The 9,284-nt window shown below is 42.3% G+C and overlaps 2 pseudogenes; one reads left to right on the plus strand and one right to left on the minus strand.

Moving 5' to 3' along the window:
* Nucleotides 1-6,028: 6,028 nt before the first annotated feature.
* Nucleotides 6,029-7,418, minus strand: LOC114491891 (annotated as a pseudogene).
* A 52-nt stretch (nt 7,419-7,470) lies between these two features.
* LOC114491892 lies at nt 7,471-8,513 on the plus strand (annotated as a pseudogene).
* The last annotated feature ends 771 nt before the right edge of the window (nt 8,514-9,284 follow it).

A 9,284-nucleotide genomic window follows, 5' to 3' on the forward strand; every position in this document is an offset into this window, starting at 1 on the left:
GTAGACAGAGCAAAACTAAAATAAAATTACCAGTCAACATTAAAGGAGGCTGTTAACTTGAGTACAGACTCTTCCTGTAATCAGACTAAGAGGAAAGGAGAGATTAGTGAGGCTGCAGGGAGGAGGGGAGATAACCTGGCTGAGCCTTAGCATGGGTAAGATTGGGCCCCAATGGCCACAGCATACTAGAAGACTAGAAGTCAGAGTTTCGTCTACCACAACATGATAACGATTTCTATGACAAATTTTAATCACTGAGAACCAGTCATATGCCAAGAACTGTATTTGGTTACTGGTGAAAAAGATAGGATGTGACGTGTTTTAGAAGTAGACAAAGAGTCTTGTAAATAGCCTATACATTCTGCTGGGTCTATTCAGATTCTATTTAGCTTGCTATCTGCACTTTGGACCCATCACATATATTCAACAAGTCAAAGAAGTAGACCACATTGCCTCAGTTAAAACTTTCTTCATCACTTCTCATTTTACCACCATACTCAGAAACCTTCCTGTACACACACTGGTTCATCTTCTCCAAGTGTGTGTGTGTGTGTGTGTGTGTGTGTGTGTGTTATGATTAAGCCCCTTCCTTCCTTCCTTCCTTCCTTCCTTCCTTCCTTCCTTCCTTCCTTCCTTCCCTCCTTCCCTCCTTCCTTCCTTCCTTCCTTCCTTCCTTCCTTCCTTCCTTCCTTCCTTCCTTCCTTCCTTCCTTCCTTCCTTCCTTTTTTTTCTTTTCAACATCAACTTGCCAACACAGAGATTGCTCAGATTTTTATTCCAGAGTTTCAAGAGAGATAGGTTTCAGTCATTTCTCTCTCATAAGAGCCGTGAACATTTTGACATGACAGAGTCATTTCACACATCTCCTCACTGTTTCTAAGCAGCATCTAGCACAACTTGTTTATAACTGCCACTTCCTGGCTTTGGATGTGTTTCATGTTAGGTTTAAAAAAAAAAGAACATTTTGAACTGACTTCGTCTCTGGTACCAGTCTCAGCTCTTTTCACTCCATTTAGTTCTCATGCATCTGGGAAAACTCTATGGTTTTGATTACAGATTTCTCCTGGTATATGCTAGATCCATAGCAAAGTCCCACAGATTTCCATATTTGAAAATACGGCCACTGTTGTCAGGAAGGAGAACAGTAAGCAAGATGTGGCTGAGCAGAGACAGTCACACTTACCTACCTCTCCCTCTTCTGGGACATGACACTTGTTTTTGAGAGAGCAGCCTAGAGTTTGGAGGGTGCTCTTGACTATAGAACGGAGCCATGTGGACAACTACTATTTGAGGGATCCCTAGGGTAGTCACTGGTTGAACTGGGCCAAAGTTATAGGGCTGAGCTGCTTCCGTATTCCCTCTGCCCCCAGGTCTCCACTTGAGATAATTCAAAAACAGTGAACTTACATCATAATACAGGGACTTCAAGCATAGCCAAGTAAAATGCCTTCTTTCTCTTCCTCAGTAGAACAAGCTTGTTTCCACCATAGGACCCTTGTTCTAATTGTGCTCTCCACCTGGAACTCTTGTGCCCCCACCTTCCCATTGATGGCTTCTCATGTTTTAGCTCTCAGCACACCCACAGCTCCTCCTCAGAGAGTCTCCCCTTACTATTCTATCTAAAGTAGCACACTACCTCTCCCCACACCCCACACTACCCCCACCTCACCACTGTACTCTCTAATACAATTTTCCATTTTATTGTGTTTATAGCATTTTTCTAAATCTGAAATAACCAATTTAATTTATTGGTTTATTTTTTGTTTTATTGTTTTTCATCATTGCTCTATATTAAAATATAAGCTTCATGTGATCATTGATTTAATCAATTCTTCCCTAGCAGTGTTCTTGCAGTAGTACTTGGCACATAGTATGGACCCTCAAAAAGGAGAATGAATAGATGAAATGATTGTTGCTTTCCTAAATAATTTTCCATTTATAGCTCAACTTTCTCTCTCCCCATTATTTCTTTCTTCCTCCCCCTTCCTGCAATTATTGGAGCAAATAACTTAGATTGTATAATAGGCTGAATTACACTTTTGTTTAGGAAAAAATTGTTCTTTGAGAATCCATAAAAATATAATTCTATACAGCATCTCTCCCACTTCTCAACTTGAAGGTATTACACATGTGTTGGAGATCAGTTTGTCAGCTTACTAAGTGTTAACTTCCCCAGTGACTCTAGTCTGCATGGGGAAGCGGGAAGGCAACAGTACAAGTAGCCTGAGAGAGAACAAGCTAGAATTAGTTTCCTCTTTTTCCCCTTAAACTGAGAAATACCACCCATACAGTCTCTGCATTACAGAAAATGTGGAGACCTGTTGATTTTATTATGAACAAATTATAGTTATGACATTTATGACAATTACGTTTGACATTTTTGCTTTGTAGTCCCAAATTTTAAATTGTTCCAATGAACAGAAGAAAACAGCCCATATGGGTTTCAAACTGGTAACCATAAACTTGGAAGCGCCATGTCTGAGCTCAATGAATCAGGCAAGTGAAGATGAAGGTTTGAAGTATCAGGATCTCGACTTACCCTATTACAGAATCACAGAGTCCTATATTCATCGTGTAAGAACACACACAAACACAAGGTGAGAGAAGGGGAAGAAATAACACTGAAGTTTTGGCACATGTTCAACATCAAAATATCTTGACAGTGTAACCTGGCCTTTGATGCATTCTTTTTTTATGTGTGGGTAGTTTTGCATTAGAATCTTACATAAGATAAAGGAAATGCTTCCAGGGGGCAACAGTGCTCTGAGGAGCCATCGTTCAGCCCATCTGCTAAAGAACTGTGGGGAATATCATCTGCCCTACTGGCCTCAGCAATCCACTGCATTAATGGAACATAAGTGCTTATGCAATGGCACTGGATCTGTGGCAGCTGTTTGTTCAATGTTTCATGCTTTTAGCCACATCTGCTCCAAATGAATGTTAATATTGCAGTGGCATCCACTAAGGATGGGCTCTGTCAGCTTTGCTGAGGATCAGTCTGACCCCCAGCAACAATGGAAAAGCACTTTGTCTGAAAGTACCATCTTTTAAAATATCTTTATCCTCTTAACCTTCAGGTTACATCATCATAACCTCTCCACCTTCAGCTTTCTTCTCTTCCATGCCCCTCCCCAAGTAAAAATCCAAGTCAGTGAATCTCAAGGAGAAAAATTGCATTTATTTCTAGCACCCTGTCCAGCAATGTCAGATAACAGTTTATTCATCCCCTGGCTCCTGGATGACATTGAAGCATATCAACAGTGACAAAAGTATATTGAATAATTATCTTGAAATTAATACATTATCCCAAACTTAAATAAATGTCATCTAATCAATATATCTTGGAATGGAAAGGGAAGAGAATGTGAAGGGCATCGCTTCATTATTCATTAATTTTAAAGTAATGTAGGCAGATGAAATGGTTATTTCAGAGCACTGCTATTATACTCACTGGCATTTTAAATAACTCCCGATATTTAATAGTATATATTCCCTTGTTGGAACGGCTTATAGATGTTAACACTTTAGCTTCCAGATTTGGCTGTTCTGGAAAGTCAGGTGACAATATTTCAAGGCCATTACTCTAATTTTTCTCTTTGAAAAATGCCTTTCTATTTTCATTGGTAACTGGTAGCTATAGCATAGACTCATCTTTAGTCCTTATGAAATAGCCTATTAATGTCACAGTCTTGAGGATTCTAATTGTTCCATTCATCATACTCCCCAGGATCAAATAAATAGCTCCTTTATATTTCCATTCTCTAGTATGCAAATGAGATGTATATGATAATACCTCCCAGAATTTATATAAACTTATGTGGAAAACATAAAGGGAAGAGAGTGCATGCCATGAGGAAGTAGGTACTATCTACTTTCCATAAATAAATCGTAAACAAAGACAATGATTAATGCAAACATACTTCTTAAATATATTGTTTTATTTTTGTTGTTCCACTTTATTCCCATATATGATTATTATAATATATTATAAATATAACTTGGAGACTGGGAGAATACTTGAATAGGTTGCCTCCCTCCCCCCCAACCTCCACACTTAAAAAAAAAACCTAGAGAAATGGTCAAAAAAGATCTCAAAAATATGTCAATGAAGAGATATCTTTTCTTAAAAATTAAAAGATAGAACTCTTAGTATTAGTTAATGCTAAAATTATTTAATGATAGATTTCTTCATTTGTGATTAATAAGAATCAATATCAGTAGCCACACAATCTACTGAAGCAAAATCACCACTCGGGCGAACTGTGGAAGAGAGGAAGAAGCATCTTCCTACCAAACTGAGTTTTCGACCGGTGATAAAATCTGTAGAAAACAAAGAAATCATTCAAAAACACTCAAGAGCATATTTTAAAGAGAAGATTAAACATTTCTATTTAGTATATGTGCTAGTTAAGTGGGAAAAATTTAGTTATAGGCTGCTTCGTACTTGCTGCCTCCCACCATGTCTCTGACTTCCATCAGTTCTCCAGCAGGCGCTGTGACACTGGTACTCAGGCTGCCGGTGATCTCAGCAGATCCATGACTTAGCTCCTTGTTTTACAGGCTTGGGCATTTCATGCAGAGAGTAGCCACCTGTGCTGGGACTCAGGGCAGTTTTATGACCTCAATACAGAGAAAGCAACACAGTTTTTAAATCCTTAGTTGTTCTCTGACCTGACGGAAGTGAATTCAGGGCACTGGGCCTGACTGCATTCCCTTGTGGTAGCTGACAATATGATTATAAGATATTCTGGAATGCAGATGAACATTTTACACAATAGTTTGAGGACAATTGAAAATATGTGAGCATTCCTGTAATCTCAAAACTTAAATTTTAGTTTTTATTTTTGTTTTTGTCTTTGTAAAGATAAAGATCTTTAATTTTTTTTCAAGTAATTTCTTAAAGCTTTCAGATGAAACATTTGAGTAGGATCTTCAATCTACAAGGGCTTAATGAGCGGTTCATGGAGTCAGAAAAAACACCTTGGCTGCAAGGTCGTCTCTGCCAGGCCCATCTTCAATTCAGATGGGTCACACTTCACACCTGCTGCTTTCACACCAGAAGGAAGTAAGAGGCAGGGTTCATCTCATTCATATTTACAATTACAGCATTTGGTGTAATTATACTTGCTGTTTTATACATCGGAACAGGACTCTATAGATTGTGTTCAGTGTGAGGTCAATGTATAGACTGTTTCATTGAACAAAAGGACTATCCTGGATATTACAGGTTAAATTCTTAAAGACAAAACAAAGCAAACTTCAAAACAAACTATTTTAAGTAGCACTGAGACAGCTCAGCCTGATGTGAATTGCTCTCCATTAGTATCCTTACATCCCATGCAATCCCCCCACTCAGAGAAAGGCATCCGAACATTCGATGATTAGAAGTTGGAGAGAGGATGAGTTTAACTATCATTCTAGTCCGAATCCTGTAGAAGGGTTTAACCCTTCAACCTGCTAGCAACCCTTCAATAAGACAGAATTGTTGACTGAATTTTCATTTTTCCTTTGTATTTTTTATGTGCAATGACTGTCTATGCCTATGATGAAATCTTCTCCATTTCTCTAAACTTGACATAGAGGACAGGCCTGGCCCCAACAAGCCTGGTCTTGGGCTCAGTCTCTGGATTCCATCTTGCCCTGGGAGTCTTTGTCAGCCACTGAGTGAGGGAAGTAGGACTGCTGATTTTGTAGCTTTCTGATGTTGCCCACGCTACATCCTCCGAGGACGCCGGCTTCCTGCAAGCCATAGTGGACTGGGCCTCCCAAGTTCCTGTGAGCAAGGTGGCTAGGTGGGAGGTGCTGCTGTTTTGCTAGCCCAGCTCTGGGATGTCAGTCCCTGCTGCCACAATGCCACAGGCAGAGGGAGAAAGAACCAGGTTGTAGCCTTTGACAGAAAAAGCAGCACCTTGTTTACTACAGGAAGAAAATGGGAAATCAGGTCCCATCCCACTCCTGCTTCACTTAAGCATCAAAGCTCAGACATCAGGGAGACTGGAAGAGTCCCTCAGACCCTGGGCAGTGCTACTCACAACATTAGGGTTTCTAGCCAGAGGACTTCCTTGACCACAAGATCAATGTTAGTAATTGGGTTAAAGTACAGGGCCCAGTAAAATAAACAGTTGTAAACAAATTGAGAAATGAAGGGCCAGAACATGACCTCAAAAAGCCCCTGTGTTGATACTTTCTAAAAATGGATCCACATCCACTGAGGCACAGTCTTCACTCAGTTCACTTCTTCTTTTCTCAAGTCCTCATTGAGGGTATGCTTATTAATTTGAGAGAGAGAGAGAGAGATATCAGCGTGAGAGAGAAACATCAGTTGGTTGCCACCTGCATGCACACAAACTGGAGATCAAATCTGCAGCCTAGGTATGTGCCCTGACTGGAGATTGAACTCACAACCTTTTGGTGTACGGGACGATACTCCAACCAACTGAGCTACCCAGTCAAGGCTCCAGTTCACTTCTTGACCAGATCCTCCAAAAAGAGAATAATTCCAGAACTAAGAGTAACATGGCACTGATGATGAGAAAACATATGTCCAATAATGAACTTCCAGCCAGTCCCAAGCAAATTCAGCGATCAGCTGGTATGAAAGGAAGGAGTATTTGACAGGGAATTCTTTCCACAGCTTTCACATGGGTTCTCTAAGATCCAGAAGCTTGGTGATGATGTCCCCCCCAGAGCTGTCTTCCTACAGAGGGCAGATGATGTGAATGAAGCCTGGGGAGCTGTCTATGCAGTCAAACAGGTAGAGACACAGCAGACCAAGTCTGGGGGATACAGCAGGAACAGGAACCTGCCCAGCTTCACAGCCCTGTATTCCCAGAGATCTTTTGTACGGGAGCTTCATACTTAGTGCTTTGATGTGCTCCAATTCCATGAGGATGACTCTTCTGTTGATTTCTATGATACGTGGAGTCCTTGTCAATGTTAAAAGCACTCTTCCATTTACTCTTTCAGATAAAGACCTGTCTCTTTAGAGAGAGGCCCAAGTGCTCAGCTACCCTAGCCAGAGGACAATTTTTTCCACTATCCATTTGGCCACAGCTTTGTGGACTAGGAGGTCATGATCAGATTCCTGCTGTTCCAGTGATGCATGAGCAGGACCACTGCCACACCAGTGAAAGCTGTGAGCACTCCAGGAGAGAATCCCTCCTCTCTGCTGATTCATTCAGCCTGTGTTGGGAGTTAAAGGGATCTGATCATTGCTATATTTCTGAAAGACAACTTTTATCATTCTGCTGAATGTCTTCAAATCCCATTCTAATGGCATGGGGAAATAATTTTTCAATGGCATCCCTGTGGCAATTATTGAGTTTGAGGAAACTGTCCCATTTTTCTGCATTCTGGACTCTTGTTTTCTTCAAAGAGGCCCATCATAAAGCTAGGTGTCTTTGTGAGAGTGACATCATTTTTGAATCCTGCACGACAATCCCTGATGTATTGCGGTGATGGCCAGGAAAGACAGAGACCTGGAAGTCCAACTGCTTCCTTAAGACCATCTGACTTCTGGGTGATTATCCAAAATGCTTCACTGTAGGGGCAGCCAATGCAGGCTCCATGCAAAGGTGGCAGACCTATGTGTCCCTCCTGGGAAGGCTGTGGTGCTGATGGACATGAACACTATAATGTCCATCTGAAGAACACTGGACAACAAACCAGCTCTGGAGAACCTGTTACCCAATATCCCTGAGAATGTGAGCTAGTGTTCATGAAGGAGGCTCTCACTGAGATTAGGGACATGCTGCTAGCTAATAAGGCACCAGCTGCCACCTGTACTGGTGCCTTTGCCCCATTTGAAGTCACTGTACCAGCCTGGAACACTGCCCTGGGACCCAAGAAGACCTCCTTCTTCCAGGCATTAAGCATCACCATTAAAATCTCCAGTGGCACCATCAAAATCCTGAGTGACGTGCAACCAATTAAGACAGGAGACATAGTGGGAGCCAGCAAAGCCACCCTGCTAAGCATGCTGAACATGCTCCCTACTCCTTTGGGCTGATCATCCAGCAGGTGTTTGATAATGCAGCATCGACAACCAGAAGTGCTTGACATCACAGAGAAAATTGTTTTCCCATTTTCTGGAGGGTGTCTGCAAAGTTGTCAGTGTAGGTCTGCAGAATGGTTACCTAACTGTTGCATCAGTCCCCCATTCTATCCTCAATGGGTACCTGTGTGTACTGAATTTGTCTGTGGAGACTGATTACACCTTACCACTTGCTGAAAAGGTCAAAGCCTTTTTGGCTGATTCACCTGCCTTTCTGCTCCACCCCGCACCGTAACAGGAGCAACCAGACCAAAGGGGTGGGGGAAGAGAGAGACAGATGGCTCAAACAGGAGAACAAATCAGTGCCCCAGAACTCATCCTTTTGAGTGGCTGCTGCTCCTGATGTTGCCACTGCTCCTGCTACTGCTGCAGCCCCTGCCAAGGTAGACGCAAAGGAGGAATCAGAAGGGTCGGATGAAGACATGGTGTTTGGTCTCTTTGACTAAGCATGAAAAATCAACCAGCTCATCCAGTTTTATCTGTAAAACAAGGAAATAAAGACTTACTCCTAAAAAATTAAATTAAAAAGAAGTTATTTAAATGGATTTAATAATTTTTATTGATATAGAAATCAGGACTTCCAGCCAAGATGGAGGAATAGGTGGATGCACCGTAGCTCCACACACAACCAAGATTGGAACAACAACAATTTAGAGGCAGAATAACACCCAGAACTGGTAGAAAATTTACCTGAATGGAAGTTGGACAGACAAGAAGTTGACCGGTAGGAGGGGTGGAGATGAGCAGCTGGGCGTGGGTCGAGGCGCGGAGAACAGGGAGAGTTGGGCGCATAAATCAACTGGAAGAGCGTAAGGCATCTAGGGCACACAAGATCGCAGTGGGTGGACCCTGAGTACGCAAGTGGCAGCTGGCAGACCCAGTGAGGTGGCGATTGTGGACCAGGGCAGAGCGCACAACCCAGGATCCCAGGGAAGGGACTGAGGTCCCACGAAGAACAGAGCTACTGCCATTGTTCCCTCTTGACCCCGCCCTCACATACATTGGTCACAATCTAGTGACTGGGGTGCCCAGCCCTGGTAAACACCTAAGGCCCCCCCCCCCCCCCCCCGTAACAGGAGCAACCAGACCAAAGGGGGGGGGAGAGAGACAGATGGCTCAAACGGGAGAACAAATCAGTGCCCCAGAACTCATCCTTTTGAGCAACCAAGAGATAGCCAATCTATCAGATGCACAGTTCAAAACACTGGTGATCAGGAAGCTCATAGAACTG

This window comes from Phyllostomus discolor, chromosome 1, assembly GCF_004126475.2.
Source record: "Phyllostomus discolor isolate MPI-MPIP mPhyDis1 chromosome 1, mPhyDis1.pri.v3, whole genome shotgun sequence".
Taxonomy (NCBI): Eukaryota; Metazoa; Chordata; class Mammalia; order Chiroptera; family Phyllostomidae; genus Phyllostomus; species Phyllostomus discolor.